The sequence below is a fragment of the Vicia villosa genome, unplaced genomic scaffold (assembly GCF_029867415.1).
Source record: "Vicia villosa cultivar HV-30 ecotype Madison, WI unplaced genomic scaffold, Vvil1.0 ctg.000006F_1_1_2_unsc, whole genome shotgun sequence".
Lineage (NCBI taxonomy): Eukaryota > Viridiplantae > Streptophyta > Magnoliopsida > Fabales > Fabaceae > Vicia > Vicia villosa.
This window is the reverse complement of record NW_026704937.1, coordinates 40,625-50,001: the sequence shown is the minus strand read 5'-3', so window position 1 is coordinate 50,001 and position 9,377 is coordinate 40,625. Positions and strand designations below refer to the sequence as shown.

The 9,377-nt window shown below is 31.1% G+C and overlaps 1 long non-coding RNA gene across 3 annotated transcripts; it reads left to right on the top strand.

Moving 5' to 3' along the window:
- Positions 1-436: 436 nt before the first annotated feature.
- LOC131621497 (uncharacterized) lies at positions 437-4,193 on the top strand. 3 transcript variants are annotated; one of them, XR_009289606.1, is made up of 4 exons: positions 437-878; positions 968-1,048; positions 3,489-3,613; positions 3,765-4,193. It is a non-coding gene; the product is annotated as an uncharacterized LOC131621497 (long non-coding RNA). The 3 variants fall into 3 exon arrangements; XR_009289605.1 differs by having other exon boundaries at positions 437-1,048; positions 3,512-3,613; XR_009289604.1 differs by having other exon boundaries at positions 437-1,048.
- The last annotated feature ends 5,184 nt before the right edge of the window (positions 4,194-9,377 follow it).

The window sequence follows — 9,377 nt, the reverse complement described above, 5'->3', positions numbered from 1 at the left end:
GGTGAAGGCTGCCATGGAAGGTGTCAATGGTATGAAATGCTAATCTCTGGAGTCGAGGCTAATTTAGAATGTGATGTGTGAGGAGAGTCTGATTTGATACTACCAAGTTATTTTCATGGATTGATCAATACTTTGAGTTTTATTTGATAACTTTATTAAAATTGTTAGGGTGACTAGTTTGTTAGATATACTGTTCAGTGTTGGAGTGACTAATGAGTCAACTGAGTTTTGAATATAACTTTTTCCTTTTATAAAGCTTTTTTGGTTAATGGAAAGTAACTTTAACTCTAAATATTTCAGGAACTGTGTTTGCCTATGGTGTGACCAGCAATGGTAAGACACATACTATGCATGTAAGTGTCATTCTTTATCTAATTGCTTTCCTTTTTAATTGTATGCTTTCATATGATGTTTTGTGCTCAAAGCCATAGAATTGTGTGTCACTTTCCATCAATCATCATATTGCAATTTTATAGCTTGTTATTTAGATTAGAGTTTTCTCTGGTAATATTGATGTTTGTAAAAAAGGACTGTCTGTTAGTAATTTTTTGTTGGTTTTGATTTTTGAGCACAACAGTGCTTATTTTACATGACAGTTTCTTCTTGTAAGTGCTGGCCTTTTGTACTTATGCTACATGATGGCTACTTCTCGTAGTCTCGCTGTTGATTGATGTTTTTGTAGCTATGCCGAGGCTGATCCATCTGAAAGGAGTTATAAAAGGAAAAAGAAGGAATTTGAACCACCTGAGCGAGTTCAGAAATGCCGTAAAGCAGAGTATTCAGCTCCTACAGTACTAATGGTTGATGGAGCTTCTATCCAAGTTAGAAGTTAGTCGTATGGGAAGTTAAAGTCGGCTTTTCAGAATCAAATATTCAGAGTTTAGATTCTTCACTCTGCGCGCTATGTCTGGTTGAATGTTAATTTCGTTATTGTATGTATTTGATTCATTTGTGCTGTTGACATCAGGTTAGAGTTAATACACGACTTCTTTATCAGCAAACCAAATTCAACCTTCTCAGAGAAGAGAGCGAGGGCTATGCCAAATTGGTATTACCCGAATTTCCTTACTCTTGACTTTTTAGCTTGTTAGGATGTCTTCTATGCATTATCATAACATGTTGCACTTGCGCCCATTGACGTTTGGACTGAGCACAATAGCGTGTATAACAATAACTGTATCTTCCTTTTTTGAGTTCAATTAAAAGGGAAGTTATTCAGATCTTAAGAAATGTAAAACAATATTGTAGCTTACTATCAATATTATTATGGTACTAAACACTTCTCTTCTACACTGTAGTTAATTGATTTTAAATTTTACTTGGTCTGACTAAGTGTTTGTAAATACTGAACCAAAATGAAACCTATTTTTTATTTATTTTTAATATAAATGTGACCTATATATCGGTTTCAAATAGCTTCTTGACATTTTCCAATACTTTTGAAGAAACCGAGATATTATGTGTATATACATAATCTATCTTATTATTCTCTCCTTCATATGGCTCTCCTTTTACCAATTCAAAAATTCCATCATTTCTCTCAAGAGATAGTACTAGATTCTACTTCACACTTTTTTGCCTTCCCAATCCCATCATCTAAGAATCAATAATACTAATAATTACATTAAATTAAATTAATATCCATAATATATGTATCATTCTGTCTACCACCTTAGAATTTGCATGGAAATTTGAATGAATGATCTTTTTTGTCATTATAATAATTAATTATTCTTTAAGCTTTTTATACCTTTAATTAAAAAAAGACTCTACTTCCACTCTTAGTGTAATTATTACATTTGAGTTGGTGGGGATGCATTGGCTGCTTTTATATCAATTTTGTTTGTGCTTTTTTCTATTCAACTATGGCTTGGTAATGTTCCTTGGTGCACAGGTTAGAAAAAAACCATAATCTTCTATAAAGTATATGAAAATCTTCCTCTTAAAGAAAAAGAAAGGAATCTGTGAACCAAATATGTTCTCAATAGGATATATACCTTACTTAGTCATCTCATGCTGATATAATTGATTGAAACTTAATGCTTGCATTAGTTAATAGAATGGGTGGCAGGTGGTACTATTAGGCAATGTTAGAGGTGTCAATTTATGGGGCCATTTAATTTGAGCCCCAACCCCATAATAATGGGGCCTTAAAAAAATTTAAAAATAATAGGCCCTTAAACCGTAGGGCCCAAACTTAAAAGGCCCCAAAATTTAAAAGAGGGCCATTAGGCCCCAAATCAAATAAAATTAAAATTTTAATTTAAAAAATAAAATAATAAAGAATTCAAAAAATAATAACTTTTAAACAAAATAAATATATTAAAAATTATAAATAAATAAAAAGTTTTTTTAAAAAGTTTTTTTAAAAAAAATTAAAAAATTGCGTTAAAGAAATTCTAAAACTAAAAAAACAACTTTTTAAAAAAAACTAAAAAAGTTTTTTCAACAAAAAAAATTAAAAATTTCGTTTAAAAAAAATTCTAAAAATAATGTATGATATATCAAATCCACTGATGTTAGCACATCCACATTTTCTTTAGTTTTGTTTGTTACTTTCTTGTTTGATGAAGTTTTCTTAATAATGTACGATGTATAGTCATAGTGCTTAACTTAATATATATGTAAATATGTAAATTCTTTTGGTTGAAGTTATGCCACTGCTTCAAATATTATAGCGAGATAAACTACTTGATTAAGTCTCACAAATCAATAACTCTAAGTGGAAATTGCACTCAGTGGAATTGTCAATAGTTCTTCAATGCGAAAAATCTATGTTAAACTTTAAAATTTGGACGGTTGAATTTTATTATATAAAATTATTATTTATTATTTATTAATTTTATAAGAAATATGAATTAAAATAATTTTATAAAAGAAACTAGAAAGGATTAGTTTATAAAATAATTAAAATAATAATATGAATTAAAATTATTATTTATTAATAGATTTAGGAACTTTGTTTAGAGATAAATGATTAGTTTGTAAAACATAGATTTGTTACGTTAATCTTACTTTACAAATTACAAGAGTAATAATCCATATTGAAACTAGAAATGAAATTTTTGAAACAAAATAAGGCCCCTCAATAGGGCCCAAAAATAACACATTAATTAAGGGGCCTAAAATTATGGGGCCTAAAAAATTTCTCATTAACAAAGGGCTTAATAAAATAGGGCTTTAGTGGGGCTAAAAAATTGGGGCTTTGAAAAATTGGGCTTAGTTGACAGCTCTAGGCAATGTATTGATCTGAGATTGAAAGGAGATACAAGTGAGAACAATGAATGAGCAAGTTGATTCTACTTACACTCATAACATTGAGAAATTGGTGAAGAAAGTATGCATGATATCATTTTTGCAATTTCTGGCTTCTTTAGCTATGACAATATAAAAGTTGGTGATATAGTTGTAAAAAACCACTTATGTCTCGATGTTTAATTTATGGATAGATGTTGGGTTTATTTGTTTTTATTTGCTTTTCATGTTAGGCTGCTTTATTTGATAAATGAAGGTAGTGGTTAATTGGAATTTGGAAGAGAAATGCATATGAACGTGTGGATTCAAAGGACTTTCAGTTTGTGTCGATTCGAATATGTCATGGGCTGGCCGTTCGGTAAGTGTAGACATGTATGGCTGGCTATGTATTTGTATGAACTTTGGTAGAGTTATTGTTTGTATTCTTTTTTTGACAGTATCAGATATTTGTGAATATGGTAGTGTAACTGGTTTGAGGTTTTATCTTATACCTGAACTGTTTGTGGCAGATTGAACACTCCTGTACTGATGTGCACTAAATTATGCAGGTTAACCGATGGTTGTCAAGTTGTGGTTATAAGCTTTAGTATGAGATTCGAATATTCTTCGGAGGCCCTGATGATAATGAAGCACTTGCTTACGGTATGAGAATAGCCGAACATCCTGACATTGTGCTAACTGTTGTTAAATTTGTGTATCCACCCGGAACAACATTATCATTCGGCGCTAAGTTAGTCGGTGTTGCATCGGTAGAATATACTATGTTAGGAAGAATGTAAATAGGTTAACAGTTGATTGTATATTATCAAAGAATGTAAATAGGTTAACTGGTGATTGTATGTTATCATTTCATCATTAATTTTTTTACTGAGGTGCTTTTGAATTTTCATTTGTATCATATTTCCAAACAATGATATTATTATTATTATTATTATTATGATTATGATTATTATTATTATTGTTATTATTATTATTATTATTATTATTATTATTATTATTATTATTATTATTATTGTGTAAAAAACAGGTGCATATAAAATATATAATTCAAACAGCGTTATTTTAAGTAAATTATATATAAAAAAAATTATATAGCTTAGATAGCGCTTTACACTAAAAGCGCTGGCTAAAGGAGTTTTTTTTTAATTTTTGGGTTTACTAAAAGCGCTGCCGTAGGGGGGCCTTTAGCAGCGCTTTTAAACTAAAAGCGCTGGCTTAGTTGGGCCTTTAGCAGCGCTTTTAAACTAAAAGTGCTGGCTTAGTGGGGCCTTTAGCAGCGCTTTTAAACTAAAAGCGCTGGCTTAGGGGGGCCTTTAGCAGCGCTTTCCCTTTTAAAAAAAATGCTGTATTTACCTACAACAGCGCTGGAATAGACAGCGCTTTAAAGCGCTGTCTAAAGCTAAAAAAAGCGCTGTCTAAGGTCTTGTTTGGCGTAGTGTTACACATATAGTTCAAGGATATTGAAAAATAAGTCCTTAGATTCTATGGTGAGTTAGTTGGTACTAGAACTGAGAAACTTCTACATGTGGATATTAAAGACCTTAGGCATGAAACACAGTTGCAGGATAATCATTAGGATGATTTGATTCAGCCTATCAATGATCAAGAAGTGTGGAGAGCTCTGAACAGTATTGGAGACACTAAAGCACATGGATTGGATGGTTCCAATTCAAAGTTTTTCAAAGCCACATGGAATATAACAAAAGAGAATCAGTTGGCAGCTATTGCAGAATTCTTTGAGGAGAATTATTTGTATCCAACAATGAATTATGCAATTGTGACTTTAATCCCTAATACAAATGATGCTAAAAACATGAAGGTTATGAGACCCATAATTTGTCGCACCACTATTTATAAAATCATCTCCAAAATCCTCACGACAATATTAAGAAAAATGATTAATACTATTGTAGATGACAACCAATCAGCTTTCTTGTCAAGCAAGGCTATTCATGATAACATCATTATGGCTCATGAGCTTGTGAGGGGTTATGATAGGAAGCATATTTCTCCTAGGTGTGCTATTCAAATAAATATCCAAAAGGCGTATGATTTAGTGGAATGAGCTGTTTTAGAGGATATTATACAAGAGATGAATTTCCCTAGGAAGTTTATAAACTGGGTTATGCCGTGTGTTACTTCTGTTTCTTACAGTTACTTTATAAATAGCCAATTAACTGAAGTGTTGGGGGCTAGAAGGGGATTACGACAAGGAGACCCCATCTCTCCTATCTTATTTGTCTTAATTGTGGAGTACTTACATATATGCCCGAGGAAGCTTAAAGATGTGCCTGATTTTAATTTCCATCCAAAGTGTGAAAAGCTCTAACTCACTCATGTATCATTTGCTGATGACCTCATGTTGTTCACAAGAGGATCTGTAATTTTTGTAGACATTATGATGAAGGAATTTGAAAGTTCTCTGCAACAACAGGGCTGAAACCCCACCCAGAAAAGTGTGAAGTTTATCATGAGGGAGTCCGAGATTTCGTGCAACAAGCTATTAGGAAAGCAATTGGGCTTACCCAAGGTACTTTACCCTTCAAGTATCTTTAGTCCCTTTGTCTAGCGGGAAGATCACAATTCACAAATACATGCCCTTGATTGACAGGATTGTGAAGAGAATTAAGCACTGAACAACCAAATTACTTAGCTATGTTGGCATACTTCGATAAATTAAAATTGTTCTTTTTGGTGTTGTAAATTATTGGATGCATATATTTCCTTTACTCCACAAAGTTACTCATGAGATCGAGTCCATTTGTCATAGTTACTGTGGTGTAGTTCTAATACGATCAAGAGGAAAGCTCTAGTGGCATCGGATAAAACTTGTGACCCAAAAAATGTTAGGGGTCTTAATATGACTTCTATTCGAGAATGGAATCAAGCTACTATTGGAAAGCTAATATGGAACTTACAAGCGAAAGAGGATAAGTTGTGGATTAGATGGATGGACACGTAATAAATCAAAGACCAGAATGCTATGTAGTGGATTATCCCGATAGCTGTTCTTGGATGTTGAAAAAATATTGAAATGCAGAGATTTTGTTAGGGGAACAAGACACTGGACAGAGATGGAAACTAAAGGTAAGTACAATACTGCAGCCATGTATAAGTTGCTGAAAGGGGAAAAATAGAATGTAAGTGGGAAGAAAATCCTTTTTGGAAATCATGCTAGACCTAGAGCTAAGTTCACACTTTGGATGACATTGAATGGAAAGCTATCCACCAAAGACAAATTGATGAGGTTTGGTCTAATTACTTATGCAAATTGTTGTTTTAGTAATGATACTGAATCAATGGAGCATTTATTCTTTGCCTGTAATGGTGTGAAGCACATTTGGAGAAACATTCTAGATTGGATGAACATACAAAGAAGGCCTGATAAGTGGAGCGGTGACCAAATGTGGATAACAAAGGAAACTAAGCTAAAAGGGTGGAAGAAACAAATTCTGAAAAATGGCATTTACGGAGACTGTCTACGAAATGAAAAGGTGTTCTCTCAAAAAGATGTAGACTCAATGTTAATGGACAAGATTAAACAATGTATTGTTGTTAGATGTAATATGCATAGGAAACTTAGAAATCATGTATATGCAAGTCAGTTATGCATAGGTTAGGTTTGTTTTTAGGTCTGTTTTTTATTTGATCCTGGATCCTATGGATCAGCTTAATAATTGTTTTTGGGTAATGAGAATTAATGCTTTTATTCAAAAAAAAAATAATCAGAAAAATTATGTTCACCTAGTGGGAGGGTGCTTGGGTCTCAAGGGTTTGCTCCCCTTAAGGTCCTGAATTCGAAGGAGCCTAGGACCAACTTTCGGAGGCTACGTGAGACAGTAATGCTCTCAGGTGGATTAGTCGGTACGGAAGGAAGAAGACCACTCTATAAAAAAAAGTTCTCTCAATAAATTCCCTCAAAAGAAAATTAACTAGAAAAAATGTATTTCATATTTTCTCTAAGATTGTGACTTCAATTTCTTTCCTCACCCGATTGCAAGAGGGGGGAGAATGAAATGGCAAGAGATGGGAAATGAGGTAGGTAAGAGAAAGAATTGTTTTCTTTAAATATAATATAAAAGAATTAATTTTAAGATCCTATAAAACCATTAATCTAACGACTCTCAATTGATTCACGGTGAAAGACTTGTTAAAGCCTTCATCTTAGAAGCCATTAAATATTAAATATTTGTTAAATAAATTTAAATATTTATATTTTTAAGATTCACTTATTCTTTATCGACAAGTTGGCTATGTATAATTTTTGAGTAAAAAGATATGCAGTGACAGTATAAAATTAATTTACACTCTCAACTAATAATTACCATATTTTTTATCAAATTACACTACACTGATATTTCAAAATAAATTATGTGACATAGATGATTGATAAATTCCTATTAAATAAAAATATAAAAGTATTTTACATGGTAAATACACTATCTTTAATATCATAATTTTTGTTGTTTTTTTATTTATATACTTTTTTTTTTTACAAAAAGAGCGTGAGAAAATATAAATTCAGAAAAAGAAAAGTATAATTACACGCTCTTTAACTAAAAGTAAATTCTTCATCCATGAGCATATGGATCCTCTGCTGCCTAATACATTCAGCCATAAATGCTGCCTTAAATCTAATGGTTTCAATAAATAAACAAATATAATAAAATAGAAGAGAGATAAACATAATTTAGATCTAATGGCTATCATTGGTGCTGAATGGAAGCTGGAAGCTGAAGAGAAAGTGCTACAGAGAATCCACATCCCATCCATGAGTATGCTATCTGCATATTATTATTATTATTATTATTATTATTATTATTATTATTATTATTATTATTATTATTATTATTATTATTATTATTATTATTATTATTAAGAACAAAAGATGCAACCAATTCGTGCTGAATCGATGACGAAAAACACTAAGCGTGTATTTGGTTAGAAGGAGAGCGAGGAGAGGGAAGGGAATATTTATAATGAAATGTGTTTGGTTCAATTTTTAGGGGGGGGGGGGGGGGGGAGGGAAGCAAAATTCCTCCAAATGACACTTTTTGGGTCATCCGACGGATCCGTTTGGTTCAACGGAGGGGAGAGGAGGGGAAGAATTTTAATAAAGGGGAGGGGAGAGGAGGACAGGGGAGATGAAGAGATGTATTTTAATTAAATATATGTTTGGTTCAAAAGAGGTGGAGGGAAGGGGAGTGAGACATTTTAATTAAATATATATTTGGTTCACAAGGGGAAGAGGAATAATTTTAAAACTATTTTACATTTTTACCCATAAAATATTATAACACTCGTACTAAATAAAATAAAAACAAAATGATATTCACTATTTTTTTTGGTCAATTCATGAATTTATAAAATATTTAATATTTCAAATACTCAGAAATATATTAAAGTGTAAATAAAATATTGATAAATGCCATAAAATTATTATGTGACCAATCTTCAAATGAATCATTTTTTCATCTTGATGATCTATCTAATCTTATAAAATATTTATAAAATCAAATTATATATAATATATAATTCATATACTATAATTATTAATGGATATGTAACACAACACAACGACATATAAAACAATTCCTTTATTACAAAAAAAAAAAAAATAAACAAAATAAACCACATAAAAAAATAAAAATAAATAGAAAAAAAAAGTTGAGTCATAGTAATTAAATAATGGAATTGCTATTGAAAAATATAAAAAAAATCTAATAAAGTGACAAATTAGCATATAATATTTATTAAAGACAATTTATGATCATAATAAAAAAATAGGATAATTTTGTCAATATAATAAAAGTTATATTTTAATATAACTTCTCTCTTTCCTCCCCACCAAAATTCCCAATTCAAAAGGAACGGAAACTTTTCTCGAAAAGATTCAGATTATCTTTCCTCCCCTCATAAAAAATTGAACCAAACATACTTAGTTTAAAATATTATTTCTCCTCCCCTCCAAAACCCCTCAAACAAACGGACCCCGAATCAAGGAATTCTGAGGGGAGGGAAGGAAATATAAGTTTTAATATTTAATAAATTAATATATTTACTAAAATATCCTCACTTTTATTTAATTATTTTAAAATTATTATTTTCTTTGATGTTTCTGT